Here is an 8,996-nt window from a genome sequence, read left to right as displayed (position 1 = left end):
TTGTCCTCGACGGAGTAAACGTCAGGTTTTGCCGTGACTTGGTGAGTTGAAACCGTTAGAAGTGTGAAGTCAATTTCACGAGTGAAATGCTAACGGCCGGTGACGTCGATTAAGCTAGCGCTACTCATTGCAACGCCAAAGACAAAATCTTTTCAGGGGAAATGTAGTCAAAGCTGTAACAATGACGAAGCTCAGTGACGTTTATGCTGGTTGTCAAAATTAGGTGATGATTTCTGTGTGTGCTGCGTGTGCTGAACATAGTTACATGCGCCGGAAAAAAATGAAATGCACTCATGAAGATTTCTTGACTGTAGTTTCTTCGTGGCGCCATGTTGCTAGCATTTTGATGCTTCTGGAGAGCCTTGCACTTTGTTGCTTTGGTAAGAAATCCCTACTTAATGTGTACACTGTAAATAAAGAAAAAAGTAAAATTTGTTATTATGATGCATTAAGAAAGAAATCAGTCATGGTTTTGAATATTTTTTTCTGACTTCTTGATGCAGGTTAGGTTCTTTTGTGTGCTCTTTGATGAGTGGCAGAGGAGTCCGTCCAAGGATGGCGAGCCCCAAAACCGAGCGACTAACAACTGCCGCGGACGGACTGTGAGCTGCGGGAAGTGCCTGAGCGGTAGGACAAACTCTCTTACCTGCTCTACCGTACACTTTGCAAGGACACAAAAGAGACTTAGGATTGAGATATTGCACATGGTGTGCTCGAAACACCATAAAGACTGAATTAAGTCCTGCGGGGTATCTTTTTTCTTTCTTTCTACATTTTCTATTGTGGGCCAATTTTCTTTTGTGTACTGTTTTATTTTTCTTGTAAATGGAAACCAATGGTTATGACACATTTAAAGGGTATCTGGTTGTAATGTTCCCATGGTTTTCTCATACACAACCTTTCAACTAAACCCTGTGTATTGGTTTCATTAGTCGTTCATTCTGCTCCAGTATTCATATCCTAATAACTGGTCCAATGTCATACTGAGCCTCATATTTCTTGTTCTTACATTTGAAGTGAGTGTTTCATTTAACTGTAATATAGTATATAGTGTATGTAAAAAATCAGGTTTATTGCCAAGTTGGTTTTCACATATGAGGAATTTGCTTTGTAGTATTGTTTGTGAGTAGGAAAATATACAGCAAGTACTGCAAGTCAAGAGGTAAAATATGAGAAAGTATAAAAATAATTGCAATATGTTATTTAGATAAACAAGTTGTATAGTTTTATGCAGGAATGTGCGCAGTGTGGTATTCGTCCTTTTACATAAGTAAATGATCTGAAAACTTCCTCCACCATTGACAAATATGCATTGACATGATAAATCTGCCACTAGCTGTTTATTTACATTCCCAGTTAGATGAAAGAGAGCCTCCTTCTGTCAATGCACTGACATCTCAGCCCTGTGCTGTGCAAGGCTTATGAATATTTGACCTGCTTGCTTCGGACACCCAATATCCTCTCTTAAGAAAACAAAGGGTCATATCAAGGACAACAAAGAAAAAGCTGACTCCAGAACTACATGTTGTGAGTAAAAAAAAGTGCTTGAAATTTGTCACAAGATTTGTCCCATAAGCAAATGTCTCAAGGTGACTCCTACTTCAGAGATAACACGTAATGTGCTTAGATTTCATGCTAAGAGTAGATCCAGGGGAGGGTGTTATTTCCTCATTTCATTTTTAGTCTGAAAAAAAATTGTACCTCTGGGCACAGGAAAATTAACCCATTTTATATCATCAAAAAAAAGTTTTCAGAATCTCCCAGTCCAATTTGTAACTTAGGAGCAAATCAACTTTTTCCTTGAGTGTTGCATCATGTGTGAGGCTAAAAGGAGAAACTCAAGCATCGTCCACTGTTTGCGCCTAACTGAAGATTGGCATGTTTACTCTTTTGTAGACTTACTTTTAATGCATATATCAAAGAAAAAGTGTGTGTTTTTGAAAGGCAAAATCAATCAAAATAAGCTTGAAAGCATACATATGGGGGAGCCAGTGTCTTGCAAAACGAGCCATAAAGAACCGCAGGCAGTTTTGCAGTTCTGTGCAACCTTGAGTCCCAAGTTCAACTCTGATACAACAAAGCACAAAAAATAAATAAATAAAGAAAGCTGCTTAAACCTCTCCTATAGGAAACATTCGCATTATCTGTCCCTTGAAAGCCTTACCTTCAGGCGAGGCTTTATAAATGGACTCTGTCCCCTCCCTTTGCTTTTGGGATATAAATAGCCCATCAATTTGACATGCTTACCATGTCACTTAGCTGCAGATGTCTTACTTTCTAATGCAGAGAGGAGAGAGCGACAGGCAGTCAGAAAAAGAGAGAGAGGAGAGGGAGAGTTAATGTTGAAGTTTTCACTGAAACTGCTTTTCTTGAGTGAGGCTGAATCTGCACTGGCTAACGTAAGCGTGACCCACTCTGACTCTGGAGAAGAAATGACTGGCCTCATCGTGCTTTGCTTCTGAAGCGACTGCAGCTTTTTGTAAAGACACTAAAATATCCTCCAGGTTTTGAGTTACATCAATTTTGAAGATCCATGCACTCATTACTTTCCAAAAGAAGACCACATAACGTGAAAGACATAACTCCTGTCTTGGGATGATGCAAGTGTTTCATTCTCTCTCCACTGCCTCTTATGCCATATTGTGATCTAGATGGTTGCCCCTGACAACCATGAGTGCTGTCATGAAAATCACCCGGAGAGATATTGATTTATTCTGTTCAATCAGCCATATCTGTGCCAAAAATAATGGGGAGCTGTGTCTTTATGGGGTTTATAACATTTCTAATTAAGAAGAGAATCAATATGTTAACAGTCAGATTCATAATTATAACTAATGGCATTTTCATCACACAGAAAAGGGCTCCATCGCAGGCAAGTGCTGCCCCAATAAAATCCACACCTGAAAGTCTGCGAGAGGCTTGTAATCAATGTTGAACACAGTAATGAATATATAATTAGCTGGCACTCTATTGATTTAAGACCAATTTCTCCACAGCCTCAAGCTGATTAAAACATTTCATTTCATTAAATCTTGTGGCACATTACTGTAGTTTTGGCATATACAGCAATAGGCGGTCATGAACTTCTTCTTCCCCTAGAGCAGCTCTTGATGTGATAGCACTGAGAGAGTGATGTGTAGCCCAACACTGCCTTTACATAAAAACCTTACCAACTTCACCTTCTCAACTACTGTAGATGAGAACTTTAACCCATGTAACAAAGGGGTGGTTTTAATGACTGCTACTTTATGCAGATGATACCTTGTTTTGGTTCTTAACTGAGTATCTTTGACATCGACGACCCTATGTGAGCACACATTGCGACATCTGATGACATATTTCTGATGAATTAAAAGAGGAGTTGGAGTGGGACTAATGTTGCATTGTTACAAGGCTAGAGAACCTTCGTCGTCATGGTTACGGTAATAAACGTTGTGGATAAAAGAAACTGCGCTGTCATCAGTTTCACATGGGAAACAAACAGCAGTCTCTTGTGTCTAAGTCCTGTGTTTTGCAGCAGCATTGGCATTAACAGCTGTTTACTTACCAGTCTTGCCAAGAGCTTCAGCCACTGTTGCATTTGCAAGACAAGAGGTTATAATATGTCCTGAGCAGCGCTAGACAAGACAGTCCTGCTGGGCTGTGGCTAGCTGGTTAGCATGCTAACTTCAGTAGAATAAAAGAAGTGATAGAAATAGAAACCAAACAAGAGTTACCATCAGCGTTGCTTTCCGCCGCTCAAGACAGCTCTCTGAGTAAAGGAATGAAGTTTGGAGGGGTGATAGGAGGGGTGTTCAATTGGTTGCAATCTACAACCTCATCGATGCCACTATAATCCTAGCATGGGTCCTTTAATGCCTGGAGGCAGCAGAAAGAAAAACCTCATCTCAGATCCGACAACCCCAATCTTCCAAAAGTAGGGTGAAATACCCTTTTCCCTACGTAAAACATAATTCAAGAAGACATTACAAGGTAGCTTTAATGTTGGACTATGGCAGAAGTTCTATGCAGCAGGCACTTTTTGATACTTTTTATGATAAACATTAGACTTTTTTTCACAAAGGCATCATTATAAATGATTAAGTTTATATTTTTAACAATATTAACTTTTTCTGAAACTTCTTGCTATGCTGCTTTTGTGGTCTGATGTCCCGAGTGTGTGATAAAACCCACTAGTGTGTGTGTGTGTGTCTCCTTTGTGCTCCATTTACAGAGGGGTTTAGTGCTCCAGAGGTGGGGCGACCCCCTCAGGCCTCTGACTAAAAGCCCTTGGGGGCCTAATTAAAGCTAAGACTTGTGCTTTCCCTCTGTGTCAGGAGTTGAAATGTCTTATTTTTGCCATGACCGGGAAAAAGAGAGTAAGTTAGAGTCACTAAGATGGAGAGAGCAGAGTGTTACTCTGACGAGCTTATCCATTAATGTCCGTTCGCATTTTCAGCTTGTCTTTACAGGAAAACCAAGGTCAGCAGATTGTCAAGTTCAACACTTCCCCCTTTAGTTCTCCCTCACATTTTGTCTTGCAAGCTTTTACTTTTTGGGCTGTCATGGCCGTTATGTAATCAGTTCAGTTTTGATTTCCCGGGGCCAGAAATACTGCAGATAAGAGATGGTGAGATAGGGACACATGTGCTTCGTGATAAGGGGCTCATCAGTCACATAATAATAAACGTATCACAACTCCTGATCTGATATGAAAAAAAAAAAAACATTGCTGTAGAGATGCTTTGGGTGTGTGTCATGGTGTTCCCAGGACAGTAATTTAGGTCAAGGAACTATTCCTTAAGAAGAAGTAATTATCTCATCACTGGTTGATCATGGCACATGGCATTTGTTGTTTTTGCTGTCATCGGGTTCATTAGCAACTCATTATGTGTTTTTTGATATGTCCTCAGATACTAAAAACAACCACATATATTTTTGTGTGACATCTGCTCAAACAGATAAGTGTTGTAGAGACTCCAGAAGATGATTATTGATAAAAAGACATCTATATCTGTTATGTTGCTGAGCAGATTTTGAGGGGGGAGGACTGACAATTATTCATGAGGGCAACAGATTGTATGAGCAGTGTAATCTGATCCTTTGAAAATGTGTACACTTAATACATCATCATCTTTTGCTTCTTTTCTTCCTCTCTGAACATCTTCTCTTTCGTTTAAAGCAATTCTAGAAGAAGAAGTTGGGGATGAAGTCCAGTGACACATGATAAATAATTGTTCATTTCCCAGCTTCTCCCTCTCACAAACACATCACACCTCCTCTTTCATTCGTAGCCTCAAATCCCTTTTAGAGATTTCCCAAACATGGCTGCTCTGCCTTTTTTTGTGTAATCAGCTGCGGTGAAACATCGTACCCTTGTGACAAAGGAAGGAGAAACCGGTAAAGGCTTGCCATTGATTAGACTACAAACAGTCGTCGTCTGTGCTATCTCTGTCGCGTGTTCAATAACAATGGAGCATTTCAAATGTGACCCCCAAGGTCATCAGGATGGCTCTATGTGAAGTTCAAAGTCTGTCTCATGTTACTTTGATTTGGTGTGAAGTTACAACCCAAGATCTATATGACCCAGATTGGCTCTCATTCCTAATCTGATCACTGCTATCTGAAATATTTAAAAGCATGTTCAAAGGCTCTGTACAGCTTTGTTCCCTGGATCCTCCACCAAAGGTGTCCTTTCAGTGGAGGGCATACACACATATGCTAGCCATGCTCTCGATCAAACAATGTACCTACAGCATGGACCCTAAGTAACAGTGATAGTACTATAAGGAAGAATGACTAATTTTTTAAACATTACATTTACAACAAATAGGTGTTATAGTTGGTTAAAATCGAAACTATGGTAGTTTTTTTGTTAGCTCTTTTCTAATGCATGTCAGTAAGTAAAAGATATATAAATCATCATGTAGAGTTTATGAAATGAGAGGACCCAGATTTACCCGGACAGTCACCACTACCTACTATATCCACATAAGTCTTTGAGATCTATTCAATTCTAAATGGTTTTTATTCTCTGATTCCTGACATTGTGAAGAAATGCAGCTTAGTGTAGGAGTATAATGTTGTGAACTAAGTTTCCTTACTGAGGAAACCTTGAAGCTCAAAAGTGGTTAATGTGGGAAGAAAGTTAGTCGTGTGTGTGTATAGCTTGCACATTGACTGATTGTATTATCAGTACGCATGAATAGATGAGCTAGCTCCTTTCATATCATGAACCTCCATCAGGTCGTTGCTCAAGGAATGATACAGATTGACCACAATAAATACACATATATATATACATAATATATATGCATTTTTCCACCAGATTGAAAAAGCTCTCAATGTGCTTTTCACAGTGTAATAGAGGTGTGACTATGTTTCCTCTCTTATTACCTCCTGTGGTTGCTTTTTTTAAAAAAAAAACACCACTGACACACTTATGGAAGTTTGTTGTGAAGTTTCGTCTTCTCAATTTTTCTTGTCGGCAGAGGATGTTTTCACACAGAAAATATGTGGGTTTCCTTTATTTATGTATGACTCACTTCAGGAGGAAAGGAGCCACCACCCCTCACCTCAAACAAACACATCAAGTTCATTTTGTCATTCCAGAGAAAAAGCACAAGGTAATTTTGAAATGAAGGGCATAACTTTCACATTAATCACGTTAGCTCGAGTATCTCCAAAGGCACAATTTAGGTTAATTACAGGGATGAAACCAACTTGTACTAATCATATAGACCTTGCCATTGGCTATAATTTCAGTTTTGCAGCCACAAACAGCCAAATTATTTATTGTTTTCTTGGTGCTTTCACTCAGCATCTCCTGGAGGTTAGATAACAAGATTTTCCCCCTTAAACTGCGGTGTTTGCCGGTGTTTTTGGAGTGCTTCATGTAGAATACATTACTGTTAATGGATTCAGCTCCTGGAGGAGCATTTGACCTGCAATTTGAAGAGGAAGCATCTTTGAGTTGAGAATTTACAGGTTCTCTTTCTCAGTGCTTGATTCTGGGTGCTTCTCTTCAGACGCAAATTGCTTACTAAACAGTTTTGACTCACTTGAATAAGAAAACATATTTATTTAAACCATGGATGGAGATACAGATTGTGTGTTCTTAGACCTCACATGGTGCAGGTCCTGCAGCTGAGGCGGTGAGAGCTATATTTTTATTTGATCACTTAGAAAACAGTCAGCCAATCAGAAGAGAGGCTCAGGCTCACCAACCTGTTGTTAGAAGAGCTCCTGAGAGAAGCCTGAGAGAGGAGATGTAAAACTATATTGAGATGATTTTCCGTAGTTAAAACCAGAAATATATCTTTTTATGGATCAACACTTCAAATAAAACGCACGAAAAACTGTAAAATATGGGACCTTTTTAAAGCTAAGGAAGCTGTGGAATTGAAAGTGCGGCCAAAAAAATATGTCCGGTTCTGATGATAAAGGTGTGAGAGAGGTGGTTCCATATTCGTAGCCACACACCCGCCTGTTCTCATCTGTATTCCTGCTTTTATCACCTGGCTTTATGGGATTTTTTTTCCACTCTTTGAAATGGCTGCTTTCATAAGTTTCTGCATGTTGAGAGGACATCTTTATTTTTTAATCTTTTTACAGCCTTTTCTCCCTTGCATCGATTTCTCACTGTTTCTATCACTCTCTCTTTGCATAGTTTGTCCATTTCTCGCTCTCTGTTTGTGGTCTATAAACCGTCGATGGCTAGGGAGAAATAAGCAGGGAGCAGCATGATGTGAAAGCGTTTGATTAAGTACATTGAATGAAAGTCTGTCAGATCTGAAGGTAAAGCTTTGTCTCACCTGGGTATCATGAGTCCCTGAGCGAGAAAGCAGGTGAAGGCCAGAGGACTGAGAGGACATCTGATGTCTGTGAGGTCAGCTAGAGATAAAAGCAGAATTCAATTTCAAATACCAGATGTGCCCGTATGCCCAATCCCTGCTCAATGAAACCATGGCTACGTGATCAGCAGTGAAAACACGACAGTACAATAGTGAGGATAGGAGTTGTATTATCTGTATCTGAAATTCAGGAAACATATTTTATTAACTCTTTCCTCTAAGCCCTCTGCCAATATGTAAAGCTTTGCTCAGATTTCACTGCCATCCTTTTGCAATATGTTATTTTGCTGAGTGTCTGCTGTGTTGAAGCTTCACACGGTGAATGTTTGGAAAGAGGAAAAAAAGACATGCCTCGCCGCCACGCTGATACTCATACACACACATTTTCTCGGTTCATGTTTTCCTTGTGAACCCACCTTCACGGTTGACTTGGCCGGTCACTGACAACAACATTCCCAGTGGCCACTGGTGTCTTTAATTGCAAGAGGGAAGCATTTTGCCCATGAATAAAGACCTGAAAATCCAACCAAGATGAGACCGGTGTAGCCCTCTTGTCGGGGAAGGTCTACTTTGAGCTATGTCTTTGACTGGTGGTTGAACCAGTGCTGCTTAATGCCATGCAAATGAGAAAAAAAAGGTTTCTAATCAAGCATTGGGGAAAAACGCTGTCAGGTTGAATTGTCAGAAGATTGATGACGGCGTATATGACTGCAGTCAGCCATTAACATCCATTTTCACCCAGACACGAGGCTATAGCAGTTCAATTTCATACTAAAGCAGCACAGAACTAAATAACTCTTAATAGTTATGACTGTTAAGCCTTTCTTGACTATACTTGTTTAAAATCATGGCAAATTTTTAATGGGCTTTAAGATCTACCCAAGGCTATATTACAGTAATTCACAGAGGAGAACTCCATGTTCTAACAAGCAGAAATAAATGCTGGCTGAGTCTGTGTTAAAATGGGTTTGATCTTGCATCCACAATATCACAATATCAATATCTCTTTTAAAAGAAAGCCAACATAAGCAGATCAATCTATAGGAGCTGCAGCCCATCTATTATTCATGGCCTTTCCATAGGTCTCAGACCAAAGGCCAAACCATACATATTTTAGCATCCTCTTCCTGATATGTCAGACTCCACATGCCTCATCATGGACTC

The 8,996-nt window shown here is 39.7% G+C and overlaps 1 long non-coding RNA gene across 1 annotated transcript in view; it reads left to right on the top strand.

Annotated features, from left to right (window-relative positions):
• Positions 1–8,996, top strand: part of LOC147817446 (uncharacterized) — a 34,049-nt gene continuing 25,053 nt past the window's right edge. Inside the window, exons 1-2 of the long non-coding RNA XR_015436364.1 lie at positions 1–380; positions 504–627. This is a non-coding gene — a long non-coding RNA (uncharacterized LOC147817446). The remainder of the gene's footprint in view (positions 381–503; positions 628–8,996) is intronic.

This window comes from Seriola lalandi, unplaced genomic scaffold (genome assembly GCF_002814215.2).
Source record: "Seriola lalandi dorsalis isolate HSWRI2012SDOR001 ecotype SW California unplaced genomic scaffold, Sedor1 jcf7180002054956, whole genome shotgun sequence".
In the NCBI taxonomy this organism is placed as follows: Eukaryota; Metazoa; Chordata; class Actinopteri; order Carangiformes; family Carangidae; genus Seriola; species Seriola lalandi.
The sequence above is the reverse complement of the archived record's forward strand: the minus strand, read 5'-3'. Positions and strand labels throughout refer to the sequence as shown.